General features: G+C 42.1%; 1 long non-coding RNA gene across 1 annotated transcript in view; it reads left to right on the forward strand.

Annotated features, from left to right (window-relative positions):
• Positions 1 to 21,850, forward strand: part of LOC132659837 (uncharacterized) — a 249,081-nt gene that overhangs the window by 20,700 nt on the left and 206,531 nt on the right. The window contains exon 2 of the long non-coding RNA XR_009600734.1: positions 5,746 to 5,962. This is a non-coding gene — a long non-coding RNA (uncharacterized LOC132659837). The remainder of the gene's footprint in view (positions 1 to 5,745; positions 5,963 to 21,850) is intronic.

Below are 21,850 nucleotides of genomic sequence, written 5' to 3' on the forward strand. Positions count from 1 at the left end.
GAAAGGGAAGATTGAAGCAGTATAGATGCATGACTAAGAATACAGATTCCGGGGTGAAGTGTTTGACCTTGGGCAAGTACTTATCCGGTCTGTGCCTCAGTTTCCTTGCCTTTAAAATGAAAATAGTGGTAAAAATAGTACCTACTTCGTAAGGGTTGTTGTGAAGAGTTAATGGGGGTCTGGTTGCTAGGGGGAAGGTATGCGGGGAAGGAGAGATGGTTAGGAAGTTTAGGATCAACATGTACACACGGCTATATTTAAAATGGATAAACAACAAGGCGCTACTAGCTAGCAGAGGGACCTATGCTCGATATTATGTGGCAGCCTCTCTGGGGGGAGAGTTTGGGGGAGAATCGATATGGTGTATGTATGACTGAGACCCTTTGCTGTCCATCTGAAACTCTCACAACATTTTTAATCAACTATACCCCAATACAAAATAAAAACCTTTTAGAAAGTTAATGTATACAAAATGTTTAGGCCAGAATGCCTGGTGCAATGCTTCCTGAATGTTAGCCATTACAGGGTCTCTAACAACTCTGCAATCCTAATAGCTCTATTATTATTGTTTTAAAAATAATTTATTTGGTGGCCAAAATGAACATGAAACTATATAAGACTATTTTTGTCTTTATTCCATTTTATGTGAATATAAGTTTTGCTGTGGAAATGTTAATATGTTTGATCTGGAGTGTTGTCCGATCTACTAGATGAGTTACATATGTATGGTGTACGCATGATGTTTCTTTCCCTAAATCAGACAAGTTCTGAGTTCTGAAATAATCTGACCCAAAGAACAGGAAGTATGCGAGACAGGACAATATATTGGCAAAAATACATCCTGTTTGATCACTCATCCTGCTGCTTCTTGGGTACATCCCGTGTTATTTATTTATGGAATTAGAGAAAATAGAAATTTCTCAGATTATTCACTCATTTGGGCTTCCGTGGTGGCTCAGACAGTAAAGAATCTGCCTGCAATGAAGACCTAGGGTTGATCCCTGGGTGGGGAAGATCCCCTGGAGAGAAGGGAATGGCAACCCACTCCAGTATTCTTGCCTGGAGAATTCCACGGACAGAGGAGCCTGGCAAGCTACAGTCCATGGGGTTGCAAAAAGTCAGACACAATAGAGAGACTAACACATATACATACACATTCACTCATTTATTAAATATTTATTGAGCCTGACTATGTACCAGACTCCCCTACCTGCTTTCAGGGAGCTGATGGTCCAGTGGTAGCTTTACTTCACTGAGGACCTACTATGTGCAAGGCTTAATCTAGATCTATTATTAACATAGTCTCTGATCCTATAGAATAATTGGTTCTACAAGAGAAGAAACAGGTTTAGAAATGCTAGGTGGCCTGCTCACAGTTGGTGAATGCCTGCGCTGGACTTGACTCTGGTCTGATTGGCTCCACAGACGCCATTCTTTCCTCTTCACCATGTTATGTTTGGCTGAGAGCACTTGGAGCTAATGGCTCTTAAAGAGGGTCTTGTAGATTTTTATCTCTCTGACATGTCGCATTCTGTAAGGCCTTGCAAAACAGAAAAGCCCAGCGTGGGGGTGGGCTCACTAGTGTTTTTACTGCTTGACCTCCCTGGAAGGGTGTCACGACCTGTTTGGGGCACGTGAGCAGCCAGTCAGCTAGGCAGCCGAGTCGCAGATGAAAAGTGTGCAAGGGGGTATGCATGAAATATTGGAAAGCTGCAAAGTCAGTTTTGTTTAACAACTCTTGCTAACATCTTTATGGAAGTGAAATAGATACACCACAAAAATCACAGTTCTTAAGTTTCCAATTCAATGAATTTTGATAAAAATTATACATCTGTGTAACTACCGCCCTAGAAAGTATATTGCCCTCTATCAGTCAAATTTTACCCTGTAGACACCACCATTCTGATGTCTCCCTCCACTGCTTGGTTTAGCTTGTTCTTGAGCTTCATATAAATGGAATCTAACAGGATGCAATGCTGGTGTCTGCACCATTCTTTTGACTAGTGCACTGTTTCTGAGATACATCCAATGTTGTGTGATTAGTAGTCATTCTTTGTTATTCTGTGTAGTATTGTATTGTCTGAATATACTCTGCAATTTATTTTTCCTTTCTCTTGTTGGACATTTGGGTTGCTTCCAGTTTGGAGCTATTGAATAAAGCTACTATAAAAGCTGAGCGCCGAAGATTTGATGCTTTTGAACTGTAGTGTTGGAGAAGACACTTGAAAGTCCCTTGGACTGCAAGGAGATCCAACCAGTCCATTCTGAAGGAGAGCAGCCCTGGGATTTCTTTGGAGGGAATGACGCTGAAGCTGAAACTCCAGTACTTTGGCCACCTCATGCGAAGAGTTGACTCATTGGAAAAGACTCTGATGCTGGGAGGGATTGGGGGCAGGAGGAGAAGGGGATGACAGAGGATGAGATGGCTGGATGGCATCACCGACTCGATGGACGTGAGTCTGAGTGAACTCCGGGAGTTGGTGATGAACAGGGAGGCTTGGCGTGCTGCGATTCATGGGGTCGCAAATAGTCGGACACGACTGAGCGACTGAACTGAACTGAACTGAAACATTGTGCAAGTCTTTTACAGATAAGACTTTTCATCTTTCCTGGGTAAATAACTAGGATTAGGAGTGCATATGATAGGCATATATTTAAAAAGAAATTGCCAGTTTCAATTTCACCTACGGGCTTCCCAGGTGGCACTAATGGTAAAGAACCCGCTTGCCAATGCAGGAGATGAAAGAGACACATACAGAGGTTCCATCCTTGGATCAGGATGATACTCTGGAGAAGGACAGGGCAACCCCCTCCAGTATTCTTGCCTGGAGAATCCCAAAGGACAGAGGAGCCTGGCCAGCTACCGTCTATAGCCTGACAAAGAGTTGGACATGACTGAAGCGACTTAGCATGCATGCACAACAGTTTCAAAGTGGTTGCACACATTTCATACCACCAGTGGTTCGAGAGTTCTAGTTGTTCCTCATCCTGGCCATTCAGGTCAACTCATTCCTTTTAGCTTTCGCTTTTCTGGTGTGTGTGAAATGGTAAATCACTGTGATTTTAATTTGCACTTATTTGATAATTAATAACGTTAATTAACTATATTATTATGTGCTTATTGGCCATTTGTATATTTCCTTTTGTAAACTGGCTTTGCAAGGCTTTGTTCATTTTTTTTATTGGGTTGTCTCTTTTACTGGTTTGACTTTAAAAGTTTTTCATATATTAAGATAAAGATCTTCCTCAAATATATGCATGTAACAAAGTTTTCCCCATTGTGTGGAAAACTGCAAAGTCAGTTTTTTAAAAGTAAAATTTTCCTGTAAGATAGCTGTAAGGTTTTAGAGCCTGCCTCATGCTAATTACAGTACTTGATGGACTGCTTTTGTCTTTCAAGGTTTCTTTTCAATTGGCAAGAAGAGAGATGTTGCAGGAAGAGTTTTCATTGCTTATGTCCTCCCAATTTTTCCCCTTATAGACACTCCTCTGAAGTTAAAATGGGAACATGTGATTCATCCTGCAAAAATTTATTTTACTCTATATAAGGATCAGATTTATTTAATTAGATGAAGTAAAAATGACTGGGCAAATTAAAACAACAAATCTAAAAACTGTTTTTCCCCCAAAAGGAACATTTAGAAAGATGTGGTAATTGTTTAAAAGTTTTCTTTTTAATTATAAAAGTAAACATACTTCATGTAGCATAAGTTGACAAATATTTTTAAAGACATGAAAACTGAGTACTGAAAGTTAAAATAACCACTTGATTTAAGAATTAAATAAAACAATCCACAGATTTCTGAATTTTAGGATTAATCTCTATTTTGCTTTTTTTAGACAAACCATGCTATATTTCTTTCTGAAAACAAATATGTTAACAATTTGGGAGCTATCACTAGAGTTGGCTCCTGACCGCATAATCAAGTGACATCCTGTAAAAGGCCGAGAGAAGGACTTGGGCTTGTTAATTTCCAACATCAAATCTATTACATATATCTTCCTGTTTGAACTCTCACATAATTGAAGAGGACCAAATAATGATCTAAGGCTACATTAGGGGAAGGAAGCATGGATTTCAGCCAAATTTTATCCTCTTAAGTATGTCTGAGCTATAGCTATGAAGCATTTTTCCCATTTGGACAGTAGTGACTGGGTGACTATTCAGATCTTCTTCTTAACTTTTGGACCTAATCCCTTCAGGGACAGGACACATCCGAGGGTGGGTTTCTAACCAGTTTGCTTATCTAGCTCTTTTGGTGTGTTCCTGTCCATTTGAGGAATCTAGTTTCCTCTTAATTCCTGGATCATTTTTTTCTCTTATGGGCTGAGTTGTGTCCCTTCAAAATCCCTGTGTTGAAATCCTATAGTACCTCAGAGTTGACTGTATTTGGAAATAGAGTCTTTAAAAAGGTAATTAAGTTAAAATAAGGTCACTCAGGTGGGTCCTAATGCAATATGACTCATGTCCTTGTAAGAAGAGGAAATTTGATCACAGACATATACAGAGAGAAGACCACATGCAGACACAGGGAGAAGATGGTCATGTCCAAGCCAAAGGGAGGGGCTGCAGAAGAGACCAACACGGCCAACACTCTGATCTTGAACTTCTAGCCTCCAGGCTGTGAGACAATTCATTTTTGCTTTCTAAGGCATCCAGTCTGTCATGCTTTGTTATGAAAGTCCTGGCCAAACAATATAGCCTCTAATAGACCCTCAGGGCTTCCCTGGTGGCTCATCAGAAAGAATCCGCCTGTAATTCAGGAGACCCAGGTTTGATCCCTGGGTCAGGAAGATTGCCCAGAGAAGGGAACGGCAACCCATTCAGGTATTCTTGCTTGGAAAATTCCATGGACAGAGGAGCCTGATGGTCTATAGTCCATGGGGTCACAAAAAGTCAGACACAACTGAGCAAGCAACATGCAGTGGACCATCACTGCACCATTGTGAATATTGAGTTCTACTAGGTCAGGACAGACCCTGAGCTAAATGGAAGCCCACGTATTACTCAAAGGCTCAGAACACTTACATCAATCATTTCTCATTTTCATTCTTTTAGTATTTAAAAAAAATCAAAGTTGTAGTTTACTTGATGGTTTCAAAATATTACATAAATTTGACTTACTATGTATCTCCTAAATTCTACGTGATTTTCTACAAAGTAGGGATTCATGTAAAAGATATCAAACAAATATGTTTTGGGACTTTCAGAGAAAGAGAAAATAATCTTTAGATGTTTAATCATAAAACTTTTTTTCTTGGGGGAAGTTACTGAACATTTCTATACTCCAATTTCCTCTCTAAAATGCAGGAATAATAGTACCTACTTTTTGGAACTTCTGAGACTCAAATAAGATTTTTACTTAGAATAGCATAGGCACATGATGTTTGTTAGAAACAGTGCTTTGGAATCTTATTGATTCTTAAAAGATTAAGCAGTTTAGGAATAAATCTGCACAAACATTCGTGCATATACCAGTGTTTTTTCTTAATATGCTTGTATTGATTTGGGGGGGTTGGGGCTGTACCGCACAGCTTGTGGGATTGTAGTTCCCCAACCAGGTATTGAACCTGGGCCCTTGGCAGTCAAAGTGTGGAGTTCTAACCACTGGACTGCCATGGAATTACCTCTTGTACTGATTTAATACCAGGACAAAAGGAAAAAGTTCGAAGATATAAGTACCTATTCTGAGAAGTGCTGTTATCTTTCCTGTGTGTTTTGTTTTTTTTTTTTTTTTTTTTTAGCACTTCCAGTCGCTTGCCTTCAGGAGAGCATTGGAAGGTCTTCATAAAGACCAACAGGCCTTTCCTCTGCTCTCCTTCTGGACTCCATCGCTTCAGGACAAAGCTGGGACCACTTCTCAGGACTGACTTTTGGACTCTCTGACTCTGCCTCCTGTCCAGTGTTTCCTAAATTCTCCCGTTACAGTAAATGGAATTGAGAGAAGTCATCATTCCAAAGGTCAGTAAAAAATTTTTTTTGATAGATTAAGAAGTAGATTCTTAAATATGGGATGCTTGTGAAAGATACAAGGGGGCAGGCAAGAGAGCTCTGCCCTGGGGTGAGAGAGGATGGTTATGTCTCAGATCTCAGGTGACTTCCCGTAGTGGGCCGCCAAGTGAGGACCGTTCATTTCATGCAGGAAAGAATTTAAGAGTGAGCCATAGTAAAGTGAAAACAGGGTCACCAAGAGAGATGCACAGTCTATAGGCAGAATGTGGTCCGTCTTGGAAGGTGAGGGGCCCTGAGATAAACACCCTCTACAGATAGACTGTGGGCCGTCTCAGAAGGTAACAGTCCTGAAGGTCAGTAAAGACTTGGTTAGCTATTGACACCTTAGAGTTTATTACTTAAATAAGGTAATCACATTTCTCCTCCTGTTGCTGAAGCTGAAACTGGAGGTGAACTGGTGTTTGAATGTTAGTAATGAGGCAGGAAGGGCAGGCCAGAGCGGCAGGAGGACGCTCAAGAGTCTGAGAGGCTGCAGGAAGCAGACACAGACCACGCTGGGAGGGGAGCACGTCGTGGGGGGCAGCAGGATAAATGTATGCTGTTTGCAGTATTGTTCAGGGCCCTGGGAGCCTGCTGGTACCTAAAGAGGACTGAGTTCCTCTACTCGCCTTCTCCCACCCTCATGTCTTTCCCTTCTCCCTCCCACCACCCACGTTATTTACTTCTGGGTGCAGGGCCGCCTGAGGCACAGCACTGCTGTAGATGAAAGTTACCCCCTCAAGCCTCATGTTTTATTGCCTAGCTCCCCCACCTTTCTCTCAGCTTCCCTTCCTGCTGTGCCCAGGCCTAATCTCCTCAGTCCAGAGCTTACTATTCATTCCCGCCTGGCCTGGGTCAGGGCTCCACTGGGGCCCACGTTCAGACTTGTGTTTCCTTCTCTAGAGGCACTCAGTACATTCTCACCCCTTTTGCCTGCACAGTGCCACTTCCTTGGGGAGGCCTTGCCTGAGCCCCTGAGTGAAATCAGGCTTCTCTAAGACATATTCCTGGTGGCATAGCCTGTCCTTCCCTGAATCTGCCTCTGTTGGCAATGACACATTTATCTGCATGATTGGTGATTCACATTTATATCCTGTGTTAGATTGTAACCCCTAGAGGGAAGTCACGTTTGCTTTTCTTACCACTGTGTCCCGAGGCCGAGTACCATGTCTGGCAAGGACTAAGTTCCTGATGAATGCTTGTTTTGATGAATAAATGAAAGCCCCTTGGAGCATGCTTATCCAAGTAATGAAGCCGTCCTCATTGTCTAAGGAGGCCAGTATGTGGACACGAACCAGGGTATTCAGAGAGTAGCCCAGACGTTTTCAGCATCTCCTAAGGCTCTGACCCAGTTGACTCCTGTGCCTGTGGATCTTGGGATTGTTCAATGTGCATGGATGTAGCAGGAGGTTACAGTGGGCCTGCTTTTTTGTGAGACATTCTCCCTAGTGTTTATGGAGATTTATGGGTTTGTAAGTACCTCTAGAAGAACAGAAATTGGTGACAGATTCTCTTCTCTGTGGAACTCAAGTGTTGCTTTCTTCCATGAGGAGGACTGTAATTACATAAAACCTTTTTTGGGCTGATTTTGCAATTGTTGACAAGTGGTGAAAATTTGCATTTTCTCTGGATTTTTCATGGTGCTGGTGTATTCATTACTTTATATGGTTATAGCTCAAAGGCTTTAATAGAATGACTTATTTCTCATTTTTGTGGTTAGTAAAAATAGAAAAGCCAAGCCTCACTTACTTTTGTAGTCTATTGTGGAATTTTGATTATTTGTTTGAAATGAAGCTGGTTCTTTTCATCATCATGAAACTACTGCCAAACCTTGCTCCAGTGTATCATATGCCTGAGTTATAATGATGAGAGCTGCTTTCAGCTCTGTTACCTACAACATGTATGTCTACAAGTGTTAAAAACTACCAGTGTGAAATGTGAGTTTTGGAAATACTTGCAGTTATTTGAGGTGTTCTTTTTATTTGCTGAGACTGGAAGCTGCGGACTGTTTAGTGCTGAGTGAGACTTTCTAGTGCTCTGTACTCCATGGTGGGGTTGTGGGCAGAGGAGATGGATGTAAAGGTGTGAACTGAATGATTCATAGTCTGCTTATTTAATGTTTGGGCAGCAAAAATACAATTACATAACTGAGAACCAGAGACCATGCCTTCTGGTTGAAATGTATTTCATTTCACTGAAGATTTGAGCTTCATAGTTGACCTTAATAATTCATATTTGGCAGAGACCCTTTGGGTCAATGGGAGCGAACTGGGGGAGGGACTAGAGGACCAGTTCCAACTCTGCTACTTTCTATCTATGTGATGTTAGCCAAGGTATTTAACCCCTGACATCTCACTTCCATCTGTAAAATGGAAATTGTAATAGCTGCCCTAACCTACCTCATGGGGCTTGTGGTAATGACCAAATAAGACAAGGTGAGTCAGCGGCAAAAAAGATTGTGTAAATGCATGATATTATTTCACTGTGTCATATTCCTTTGTTTTTATTTTTATATATTATTGAATCCTATTTCCTCAACCTATTCTAAAGTTTCTTTAAAAATTAGCCATACTTATTAGTTATAGTTCAGTTACAGAGGCAGAGTGCTAGATGTAATATAGGAGATTTATTGTTATAGTCACTTAACTTTACACAATTATGGGTGCTGACCAAGCAATAGTCCTGGTGTCTGGTGCTGGAGCCCAAAGTCCATTGGATAGGCAGTTTAGAAGGGAAGATGGTTGTGAATTGGAGGAGAGCAAGGACAAACTGGAAGCTGTAAACACGTAGTGGAACTCATGTCAGTTCTTGTCATCCCTGGCTATGATGTGTATGCCATGTAGGAGAAGCTGGTGTCTCTTGTCATGGAGTTACATACGTAGCATGCCCAGAAACTGGGAAAGCTGAAAGAAGACCCAGGGGAAGGTAGGGAAACTGCGGGACCAGCTGCTGCCCTGAGCCATTGTGTTGAATCAGCAGATCAATGGTAACATGCCTGAGCAACTGATATAGCTGCCTCTACATTTCTAAGGTGAAAAGCAATATGACTGCTGCTTCACTTCTGTACTCATACAAATATGTATCCACGGCACCTACTGATGTGAAACATACAGTCAGGGCTGGCAATACATCTGTGGGGCTAGTGTTAAGTGAAAATGTGGAGCCTCTTTTTCAGAATACATGAGAACTGTTTTGCCTTTCTTCTGCAGTTTCATTCTGGGCATGTCATGGTGTTTATTATTTGCTATTTACTGCTATGCTCCCCTATCTTATGGGATAGTACGTATGGTAAATGCACACCTCACAGGGGCCTTGGGCTATATACCATGACTCACCATTCAGGGACCCTATCTCCAGCCCTCCCTGCCATCTGCCCAGGATCCCATCAGGGGTGGAGAGTGACAACAGCAAGTATGATAGGGAAGGAGAATCCTAGGGAGATGTTAAGAGGTGGGATGTTGTGTGAGCCAAGTTTCCAAGCCTCTAGGACATTCACCAGCAGCCCAGTGGGCTTTACTTATAAAACACAAATTCAAAGATAAAATTAGTAAGAATTTCAACAGAGAACATTGAACTCCCGTGTGGGGCCCCTTTTGAGAACAGATCCCTGTGCAATTGTACTGTTTGCACATCCATCAAGCCTATCCTACATATAGGGAAGAGAGTTCTGGGAAATGTGGTTCAGCCTAGACAAGCTGACACATTACAAAGCCTTGCACATTAACTACTTCCTGCACTTTTTTCAAAGCCAAATACCATAACGTATTGAAGCAAAAAAAAAAAAAAAAAAAGATTACCCACATGGCCTTGTTGTTTTTCTAACAGTCTGGTAGACCTAAGACATGACACTCCTTACCATAGCATTGACACTAGTGTTTCTCAACTACTACTTCCACTCAGACCAACTTTTGATGTAACATTGTTGAAGACATACTATTGCTCACCTGTGCCAGTCCTCTATAATTGAGAACTCTAAATATTACAGTTGGGTTCTACTGGCTGATGGGGATATTGGCATAATTGAATTTTCCACCTTAACTATGTCTTTGAGATTTCTCAGACGAGAGTTGCAAGATGCTCACTGACTGTCTTATTGGGAGAGACAGTCCTCCATATGGCTCTATCTCTTTACCTGTCTAGTTCAAGGCCCTGAGTACTTTCTACCTGGACCATTTCTCACAGTTATGTTTGCAGAGAAAGACCTTAAGAGATGAGGTAATGTCTCCAGGACAAAAAACAAACTTACTATAAAAGCACTGGATTCCCCAAACTTAGTGTTTGTATTCATTTTCTAGGGCTGCCACAGACTATATAGTTTAAATAGCAGAATTGTATTTACTAATAGTCCTGGAAGCTAGCATTTCAAGATCAAGTTATTGGCAGGATTGGACCCTTCTGAAGTCTCTCTCCTTGACTTGTAGACGGCCGTCTTCTCTGTGTGCCTTCACGTGGCCTTCCAGCTGCACCTATCTCTATTCAAATTTCCTCTTCTTAGAAGAACACCAGTTGTATCGGATTGGGGCCAGCCCCAGTGACCTCATTTTAATTTAATTATCTCTTTAGAGACCTTATCTCTAAATACAGTCAGAATGAAATGCTGAGGGGTTAGAATTTCAACATATTCACTTGGGGGAACATAATTCAGCAGTGTTCCTTCCTATAACACAATCCACACCCTCCACACCATCACTGTAGGACGTTTGGGGTCAAGAACACAACACAAATCATGCTGCTTGCTGTAATATGAGTAATAAAGCCTTTTTTCTTTGACCCAGGGATCTTTTGTCTTCTACCAGCATCCAGGAAACAGTAACAGGCTAAACAGGCTTACTGTGAGACTGTAAGTGGGGTAACATAAACTTCCATGCTTGATAAACCTTGCTTATGGTATTGAAGACAAACATGCTCAATAGTTTCTCTCAATGGATCCAAATGTAATGATAGTGCTTTTAATATTGGCCTGCTTATTGAGAAATTACTAATTGATTCTCTTATTTTCTTTCTTGTTGGGTGAAATTTGTCCTTCAACCCTCCATTCCTTCACAGGGTATTTAAATCTTTCATTTTCTCTTCATGGAGCATGCATGTGTCAAGGACTTCTGTGCAATGCCCCAGGTGATAGGGCTCACTGGGATCAGCTTCAATTCCACTTCATTCCCTGCTCTTGTGGCTGAAGAATCCCTTTTCTTGCTGCTAACTTCAGTGAGAAAAGGATACCTGTGCCCTCCTGTTTACCTGTTTTGTGACTGTATGTCCAAGGACATGTATGGCTGCTGCAGGATGGCATCTGGGCTATGAGCTAGAGGGATGAAGCTAGGCTTCACCAAGAAGTGTCCACCCTTCAGAGTTTAGGGGATGACGTAAAATTTCTTGCCAGGAAGGCTGGTAGAGAAGACATTCTAAGTTCACAATTTAATCTTTCCTCCTGGCCTTGTAATGGGCTGGATTCTTCCCTCCCTCTAAAGTCAACCCCCAGTTCTTCAGAATATGACTGTATTTGAAAATATGGGGTCTTTAAAGAGGTAGGATATTAAGAAAAATGAGGTTACTAATGAGATGGGCCCTAATAACCTTCACTGGAAAGAGAAGAACGTGCACATGAGAAAGAGGGTGAGGCTTTTACCAAAGATGAGTCTGCAAAGCAAAATTCCAAAGCATGTCAAGAAAACTAACAGCTTCCACATTAAAGAATTGAAAGAGAGATTCACTTAAGTACTTTTGCTGCCTCAGGTGGAGTTTTTGCATAATAGTCTTCCAGTCACAATTTTAAACCTTATTGTCTGACGGCAAGGTGACACTTCAGGGAGATAGCTTCTAGAAGGTCTCTATTAGCCATCAGCTGCCCACTCTTCCTGCAGAGGAAAGCATCTTGTAACAGAAGACCTTACTTACAACTTATAAATGGCTTGCCCTTCAGGATGTTACTGTAGACACATTTCCATGAATGTAGACTTGACAGGAGAAATCTTTGACATTGATTCTTTGGTTTTACCCCCTGAACACTAATAGGATATACTACATAATAGAAATAGGCTTCACTAATCAGTGGAAATGCTGTTTTGGTATCAACTGCTTTGTCTGAACATGAAAACAAACACAGCTTCCCATGGCTACCCAACTTGTGCAGCTAAGGTGGGGGTGGTAGGAGTGTTGTATCTGCTATTGGATTTTAAATGATTGTGAGGCCTCTGAGTTCTTTCAGTGTACATAAAACTGATTTAAAGTGGGATGCAGTTTCCACCTCAGTAAAGAGCTGGTTGTTGAATGTCTACATCCCTGTGCCTATTTTAATGCTACCCATCTGTTTGTTGAGTCTCAGAAGGAAGACATTTGGTCTGTATCCCAAATTGTCAATCCATTGCCATTATTATTTCGTGTTCCTAGGAGGTACATACACCAAATACTTTCTAGATGCATTTTCTATATAGTAAGTTAAAAGTTTGTCCCAGGACAACATTATGATCTGCTGTGCTTGTGTCCTAGGCAGGACTGCATGTAGACTGAGAGAATTCCTTTTGCATCCCTAGACTAAGGTTTTGCCTTGGTCCATCTCTTCTAGGTTCACTGTCTCTCTTAGCTCTCTGGACACCACCATTCTCACTAAAAGGAGCTGTTTCTAGAAAGTGAGTTCAAATTGAGAATTTTCCCAAAAGATCTTGAATGGAGCTGGATTAAGTGGCCTCAGTTCAGTTCAGTCACTCAGTTGTGTCCAATTCTTTGCGACCCCATGGACTGCAGCACATCAGGCTTCCAAGTCCATCAACTCTCAGAGCTTGCTCAAACTTATATCCATCGAGTCAGTGATGCCATCCAACCATCTCATCCTCTGTCGTCCCCTTCTCCTCCTGCCTTCCATCTTGCCCAGCATCAGGGTCTTTTCCAATGAGTCAGTTCTTCACATCGGGTGGCCAAAGTATTGGAATTTCAGCTTCAGCATCAGTCCTTCCAAAGAATATTTAGGACTGATTTCCTTTAGGATTTACTGGTTTGATCTCCTTGCAGTCCAAGGGACTCTCAAGAGTCTTTTCCAACACCCCAGTTCAGAAGCATCAATTCTTTGGTGCTCAGCTTTATTTATGATCCAGCTTTCACATCCATACATGACCACTGGAAAAATCATAGCTTTGACTATACAGACCTTTGTTGGCAAAGTAATGTCTCTGCTTTTTAATATGATGTCTAAGTTTGTCATTGCTTTTCTTCCAAGGAGTAAGTGACCTACTCTACAATAGTAAAGTTTTCAATGGAAAATTGACATCAAGATTTTGTCCCTTGGGATATAGAAAAGAGTCATCTAAAAATTTACAAACATGTATGCCTTTTAGGCCAGGGATTATAAGAGCCTGACCTTTTGCTTTGGGCAAAACAACTTGAGTTAACCCTTTTACTCTGGCAAATGTAAGGCAATTTTTTTTTTTCTTTTCTCATTTTGGAGGAAAAACTTGAATGCTGCAACCATTAAATGTTCAGTAACTGACAAAATTTTTCCTCTGTAAAATTAGATATGTTTCCCCCCTATGTTTAGAATTAGACTTCACTGTGATTAAAATTATAATTTGTTATAATTTGTGTTTTGGGGAGAGGTGTGTGTGTGTGTGTGTGTGACTTAGTGTTTCATCATATGTGTGTGTTTTTCAACCCGTTGCTTGTATGAAATCAAAAGTAGAAGGTGATGTGCATGCTTGATCTTCTTACCTTTTATTGGAGGCAAGATCAAGAGCTTGACTAAGTAGGCTAAATTTCTGGTGTCCCACGCATGATCTTATCTCATTTTGATTAAGCCATACTTTGAAAAATGTGTTCACTAACTAGAGATTCTTTTTGAGTTGGATGCTATACAATCTCAAGGGAATGGTTACTCCCAAAGTGAAACATCCTAGAAAAATGATATTTCTGGAATAAAATTAGACATCTTTGAATTGAGGAGAAAAGGATGCTATTTTTTTTTTTTTCGAGGGCCAGTGGTTTGTTGGATCCTAACCTTGAAGTGTGAACATTGGTATGTGTGGAGACATGGCAGGAGCCAAACCAGAAGCTGGCTGGACAAGAGCCTCTGAGGTCAATTTGGGGCTATTGTTTCTTGGAGTAGCTAATTTTAGCAAGACTTATAAGTTATTCTCTGTTACATTTCTGTTATCTTCTAATCATCAGTAAAGACCTTGAAAGTTACAAACTGATTTCTGAGGACCAAGGAGTTCTGGTCCATGTTTCAGAGGACTAACACACAGAAGAGGATTGCCCCTTCCTCGAGACTAGAATGGGACTTCTGGCTGCAGGCGCCAAGGAAAGACTGCTAAATCCAGCAGAGGAACCTTCCTTGAGGGTGTAGTTAGAAAAGGCAGTGCATGGCAGGGCAACAAAAAAGCTGCAGAAATCTGGGGACTTTTGCTGGGGTGGAAATTGGTGAGCATTTTTGGAAATTTCTAAGTAGGTCTAGGCCTCGATTCCAGGAACTGGGATCATGGGACCTATGTCATAGTGATTTGGAAATAAAAGAGAAGTGTAATCTCATTTCCTAGTCATGAACTGGTGACTGAGTGTGAGGTTACATCGCCCCTCAATTTGGACTCTCTTTCTGAACTTCTTGGGTCTTTTGAGGTATGAGGGACTCTCCTATGGAGGAAGACCTAGCCCTTCTGCTTTCTCCATGTACAGAGAAAGAAGGAAAGAGATCTCGAAAGGGAAGGGATGCACAACAGTGAAGAGGAGAATAGGAGCTTATTTTCCTTCTGCCTTTGTCCTCTAGCTCTGCTGAGCTGCCATATTCCGGTGAATCCCAGACCCAATTCTGAGCTCCTTTTCTATGGGTGTCATAAGCTGGCTACTGTCAGACTTCATGGTTACTGCCATCCTAATCTCTGCCCTCTGCCTCTTCAGTCCCTCACCCACTTCTGTCTTCACACACTACCTTCTCCCAGCCAGGGCTGTGCACCCATCAGGCTAAGTGGGCACAGTGCCAAAGATGTGGGGATTTTCACAGGCTTCTAAGGAAGATTAAGTTCCCCCTAAATCTTACTGCCTACAAAATACAAACTCTTTCAAAATAAAAATTAATAGATCTTGAATTAAAAGTTTGAGACCTCGTAGTTACAGACAAATTACTTTTCATGTGAAGCATGGCCTATTCTAAAACATTTGTGTCATGTGGGTTGGGTGCAGCTTCCAAAGCTGAGGATTCCTGGGTCCCATCAGGGTCTTCAAATAGAAACTAGTTCTCACTGCCTCTTCCACGCCAGCCCCTGCCTCAAATCTTTTTCAAATTATCCTGTTACCCACCCAGATGTCCTCAGCTAGAGTTAATATCTAGGATACCACCCAGCATAAAAAAAGCTATAATAAAAGCCCAATGAAGAAAGAAATGCATTTCCTTCCCAAGGCCAAAGTCCCTGTTACTTAGACCACTATACTACCGAATGCTGATTTGGAGAACTTGCTATCTGGCTTAGGGCGATGCAGGTGTTCTGTTGAAAGGGAAGTTAACTCAGGCTTGAGAGAGAAGTGAGATGCTGCTGGTTGATTTCTTTTCATCCAATCCCCAATAAGCAGGCTGCTTTTTTGAACCTGCATCTACACTTTCTATCCATCCAGAGTTGGGGTCACCTGGGATTTGGAGCAATTGGTTGCCATTTTGTTTGGTCCTTGCCTGATGCCAAGAAGGCACTTTTCTCTTTTAGTTTTTGATCATGGAAAGACTGATATTACATATGTCATTGGGGGAGTTTTCCAGTTAGAAATAATAAACATTTATCACCAGTTCTTTAGACTTACGGCCACTGTTTTGATGTGTGTAGTATACTAAACAGATAGAGCCTGAAAATCTGTACTTCATAATCAGTGTGTCATTCTACCCAGCTCCCTGGTTCAAGAAGCAGAAGGCCTCCTCTTTCTATCACCATAGCTTTCATGTACTTTAAAGTTGAGTCTGTAGGCTGGAGGATGCAAGGTGTGAAATAGGAACCACATGCCAGGCTTGGCAGGGTGGCAGCTTTCAGCAGGGGAGTGTTAAGGCCAATAAGCTATTCTGAAGCACAAGAACTATTGGAAATTGAAAAATACATCCGGCACTGTGTCAACACCATCACCTCAAGTCTAGTGTGCTGATGGAAAGATACCATCGTGGTCTCTCTGGATGGCTTGGCTCAAGCTATGGCCTAGTTTTATTGCCCATCTCTGTTAGTGGATCATAGTTTGATAGCTGTTGTCATAATGCCCAAAGAACATTGGATTGGGACCTCAGGAGACCTGGATCATGGCCATTAATTAGCTGAAGGATTTTGGCCAAATCCCTTAATTTTTCTGTGTATAAATTTATCATCTATAAAAATGAGCATAGTAATAGTGCATACCTTGCAGAGTTGTGTGAGAGTAAAATGGAGTAAAATGTGTGAGGAACTTTGAAAACAGATGTAGTGACTTCCCAGGTGAGAGAGCTGAGGTCAAGTAGAAAAATAGCAAGTTAAGAGCTCAGACCGGGATTCTAGTTTGAGCTTTGTTTACTGACTGTAGTCTAGCTGAGGCTCTGGTATCTCAAGAGTGCATAATAATCATTACATTGTATAAATATGAGTGAGATATTCTTTGGGGTTATCAATCACACAGTGCTACACAAATATGAATCAAAATAGTGATTGATTTGGTGCCCTGCTACTCTCAAGCTGAGTAGCTGGCTAATTTTTATTTAATTAATAATTTTGGTTATGATAGTCCTGAAAAGTATTAGATTGATTGGACATTAGATTCTCAAGGCTTGACTCTAGCATTCCTCATCCATCCTGAGCAGAGGTGAGGGCCCGAGAAATGCTCCTGGAAGCCCTTTTGCTCCTTGGCTCTCTGGACCACTTTTTGGTGGGCAGCACATTCTAACACTGCCCCTTTCAACAGCTTGTGCAACTGGAGGTTTGAAGGTGGGTTCTGAGAACACTGCCTAGTTGACACTCAGGGGGATACAATGCTTGGCATCAGCTCTTTGAATTGAGGAGCTTCTGCCAGAGCCATTGGCCAAAGCCCCCCTGGACCTTGCTTGCCCTCTGGCTGGACACTGAGTAGAGAATCAGATTCAAAATATCTGGACAAACCTCAGAGCAGACTTGTGGCTGCCAGGCAGGAAGGAGCCATATATTTTGATGAACTTTGTGGAATGCTTGTCTTGGGAATTCTGTCTATGCCTTGGGAGGCTCTGCTGCATAAGGAGAGAAGCTTCAGGCGGGTTCTTCCTGTTGCTTTGCTTTTTGCCCTTTCTCCTGTGGTTCATCAGAGGTTTCACAACTGATATCAACAGTGTACAGGGCAGAAACCTCAAGGTTGCTGCTCCTGCTATTTTTCCTTTCACCTGGCTGTGGTGCTTTGGGATTTGAAGCATGCTGAATTTCAGTTCTGGCTTGTTAGGGCTGCAAACAGTTAACCTTGCTCTCTGATCTGAGAGGCAAGCTGCCTGCTCCATTTTTCATCTGTTTACCTCTACAGTGTCCCCACAGAGGGGAGCTGCAGGCAGTTGGGCAAAAAAATCCAACCATTGCTTCTCTGCATGTTAACATCTGAGAAGCTCCTGCAGTTTCAGGCAAGATGTCCTCACTGCAGGGTCTCAGAACAACTGTTAATAAACTAGTGGTCATGTGAACTGATTCATGGGCCATGCCCAAGTTACAGAAAGTCAGAAACACATGAACAGAAAGACACTTCCCAAAGATAGATGGGGATAGAATGTATTTATGTGACTTTGGGCAGCAAACGAATGAGGGCAAGTTCTCTTGTTCCCATATCTAACTGAAGGCTGGAATAAAAAATATCAGAATGATTAAGAGTGCGTTGACTTTTGTGCTTACACACTGTAATACAAGTGCAGCCAAAATCAGTACTGTTTATATGAAACCAATCAGTTGCCTGTAGCTGATTTTGTTTCTGGTATGGTTTGCTTTCCAATCAACCAAGTAAATATTTTGAATAATAAATGAAGAAGCAGGACAAAGAAACAAAAAGTAAGGGGTAGAAAGACCAGAACTAGGAGCTGAAAATTTCATGTTTTTATTGCAAATCCACAAAGGGACGCCAGGCAGTTACACCAGGATAGATTTTCCTTCCTCCTCACATCATGCATGTTCCTTTCCAATACATTGAGATGTGATTCTATAAAAGACATTTATTCATTCTTTTCTCGTAGAGGGGAAAGTTGGTCCTTGCTCTTTTTGCTTTCCTGAACTAGAGCCACTGCTGTGTGTTAGTCACTCAGCCATGTCTGACTCTTTGCAACCCCATGGACTGTAGCCCGCCAGGCTCCTCTCTCCTTGGGATTCTCCAGGCAAGAATAACAGAGTGGGTTGCCATGCCATCCTCCAGGGGATCTTCCCAACCCAGGGATTAAACTCAGGTCTCCCACATTGCAGGCAGATTCTTTACCATCTGAGCCACCAGGGAAGCCCTTAGATATTGAAGGGTGTCTGCAAGCGTTATGGGATGTCCCTGTCTTCTTGGTGGGCCAGGTTCCTTCTTGGCAGGCTGTAAATCAGAATGAGAGCTGGAACCCATGGAGCTGTGACTCAGAGAGCCCCTTAGTGCTCCACTGACAAGAAATAGAAGCACAGAAGTCCAGAACCAGGACCAAGTCCCCAGTTCTTCCTGCAAAAGAGAGAAAAATGAAAGAGCCGTGTCTTCTCATTGGGTGACTCAAATGTGGTGATGAGGCAGGGCAGTTCCAGGCACTGGTGTTGGCAATGGGGCACTTTGTTGATCTCTGCAGGGCAGAGCTGTCACCCAGCAAAGGGGCACAGTGGTCACTTCCTGCTCCTCAGTCGGGTGCAGAGGGCAGTGCCAGGGAATGGAGCACAGTGACCACGAAGAGCAGGGGACGGAGAAGCCTTGGTATACAACACTCACCCTAATTGTGTGTAAAAGAACAGTGATGTGATAGGAGGCTCAGTTCTCAGCTTTCAAAGGACTACAGAATTCCATTCATTCCCGAGTAACTGGAGCGAGTATCTTAGTGGGGCGGGGCAGGGGTGGGGGGACTCATCAAACTATCATCATCAGCCAATCTGTGCTTAAGTAGCTCTCCATGGGACTTCCCTGGTGATCTAGTGGTTGAGAATCTGCCTTCCAATGCAGGGGATGTGGGTTCGATCTCTTGTTAGGAAACTAAGACCCACACAGGGTATGGAGCAACTGAGCCTGTGCACCACAGCTACAGAGCCTACGTGCTCTGGAACCTGTGCACTTAACACTGAAGAGCCAGCATGCTGCAACTAAAATGTGACACAGCCAGAAATAAATAACTTAATTTTTTAAAAAAAGTAGCTCTCCATGATTGTTGTGTGACAAATGCTGTCTTGTTTTTTATATACTATTTATATATACTATTTCACTTTTGATAAATGTAGAAACTGAGGTATATAGAGTTTAAGGCCCAAGTTATTGTGCAGCTCATTTGTTGCAGGTAAAGTGTGATCCCATGACCACCTGATGGCCAGGCTGTGCTTTTAGTCACCATGATGTCCTACCTCTGAAGTCGGGTTGTGTAATCTTAGTTGAAGGGAGGAACCAAGAAGCTTCCTTTGTAATAGACCTGGGCCTGCCTCAAACTGCTGTCATTATGTTTTCTATTAAGAAGTACTGAAGCAGAGTCTCTCTGGGTGGAGGCCACTTTCCATAAATGAGTTATGTGTCTCACGGGACCATCTTGAGATGTTGTTGAAGGAAGGTGGGACCTACCTTCGTGTCTAGCTTACTGCCAGGGAGGAAGTGAGAGATTGGGGAGATGGGACATCTTTGTGTCCCTAGTTTCTAACCTGCCTCCAAACTCTATAAAAAGAAAAATTCGTTTTTCCTCACAGTCAATGGCCTCTTGCCTTGTGGTGACTCTTGGGCCAATATAGGTGGAGCTGCATGGTTTCCATCTTAAACTTTTTGGTTCTAAAGATGTCCGTATTCATTCTTTCTGTGACTGGACTAATCACTTTCCCTGAAGAATCTCAAAGCCAGCGTGTTGCAAGCCCCATTACTAGCTGTGTGCCAACATGGCATCTAAATGAATCTTACTACTTTATATAGTCTGAGACTGTTTCGTCATGCGTGCACACTGAGAATTGTTATGCCTCCCTAGTGTGCTGTTTCTTTCCTCATAATGTAATAACCATCTTTATCCTCAATGACTTTTTTTTTTTTTTTGACTTAAGCTACATTTACTTTGATGGTAACATAGTTTACTACTTTTTCGATTTGCATTTTTCTAATATATAGTTTTTCATCGTCTTTTTGTTCAGATGTTTTAAGTGTATTCTAGAGTATAGTGTTCACTTTTGCTCCTTTTATTCAATCAAGCAATCCTTTTTCATGGGCCAAATTTAGCCCAGTTATTACCGGTAGATTTTATTTCCATCCATTTTGCTTTCTCTTTTTCCTGGCTTTTCTGTGTTTTTTTCCTTCCTGCTGTTCTTTATATTGATGAATTTTTCTCGATTACCTCTATTTGTTTAAAATAATATATTCTAGTCCTAATCTTTGTAATGTTTACCTTAAAAAAACCTAACATGCATTCATATCAGAAAATCAATAGTTGCTCACTGTATCGATATTTCTTGTGAATATTGCATCAACTGCCTAACGATTTACCTTCAATCAAGACCCTGTTTATTATAAGTTATTGTTGTCTGGTAGTTTAGTGCCAATTAGTATTTATATTTATGTTACTTACAACTGTATTAGTTAGGGTTCTCTAGAGAAACCCGGAGGAGGCAATGACACCCCACTCCAGTACTCTTGCCTGGAAAATCCCATGGACAGAGGAGCCTGGTAGGCTGCAGTCCGTGGGGTCGTGAAGAGTCAGACACGACTGAACAACTTCACTTTCACTTTTTACTTTCATGCATTGGAGGAGGAAATGGCAGCCCACTCCATTGTTCTCGCCTGGAGAATCCCAGGGACAAGGGGAGCCTGGTAAGCTGCCGTCTGTAGGATCGCACAGAGTCGGACACGACTGAAGCGACTTAGCAGCAGAGAAACAAAACAAAGAGGATGTTTGTGTGTGTGTGTATATATCCTGTGAAATAACAGAAAAGAAAATATATTGATCTCTGCCCCCAGATCCTGGTACAGAACTCCTAAAACCCTTGGAGATTCTAAGGTGATAAGAGTAACGGGGCACCTTTTGTTCTAAGATTTGGTCTTTGACTCTGGTTTCTGACACTGAAACTCCAAACCCTTTGGAATTTCTGGGAGTTAGAAATGTCCTTTGTTCTAAGGAGGTGACTCTTGGTGGCTCCTGGGTTGGGGCTGGTCATCGTGCGTACAAATCCATGCTTAGACGCTTAGAATTTTCTGCCACACACCTCCATTTTCCAGAGAGGGGAGAGGGGCTGGAAATGGAGTTAATGATCAATCATGCTACATGATGATGCTTCCATAAAAATCCCAACATGTGGGGTTCAGAGAGCTCCTGGGTCACTGAACACGTGGAGGCGCTGGGAGAGCGGCATGCTCAGAGAGGGCCTGAGTGCTCTGCAGTGCTTCCCGCATACCTTGCCCTAGGCTTGTGACTGGCAAACACACTTAAATCCTATTGGTTCTGTTTCTCTTGAGAACCCTGACTAATGCAATAAAAGTAATATAAAACTTTAATACATTGGGGAGGGAGATAGATGGGCGGGGAGAGAGAGAAAATATTTATCTTAAAAAATTGACTCACGTGATTGTGTAGCCAACAGGTATGACGTCTGCAGGGTAGGCTGGCAGGCTGGAGACTGGCAGAAGGATTACATTTCAAATCCAAAGGTGGTCTGTTGGCAGAATTCCCACTTCTTCAGGGAAGGTCAGTTGTTTTTTTTTTTTTTTTTTTAAGGCCTTCAACTGTTGGGATGAGGCTTACCCACC

Source organism: Ovis aries, chromosome 5, assembly GCF_016772045.2.
Source record: "Ovis aries strain OAR_USU_Benz2616 breed Rambouillet chromosome 5, ARS-UI_Ramb_v3.0, whole genome shotgun sequence".
Classification (NCBI taxonomy): Eukaryota; Metazoa; Chordata; class Mammalia; order Artiodactyla; family Bovidae; genus Ovis; species Ovis aries.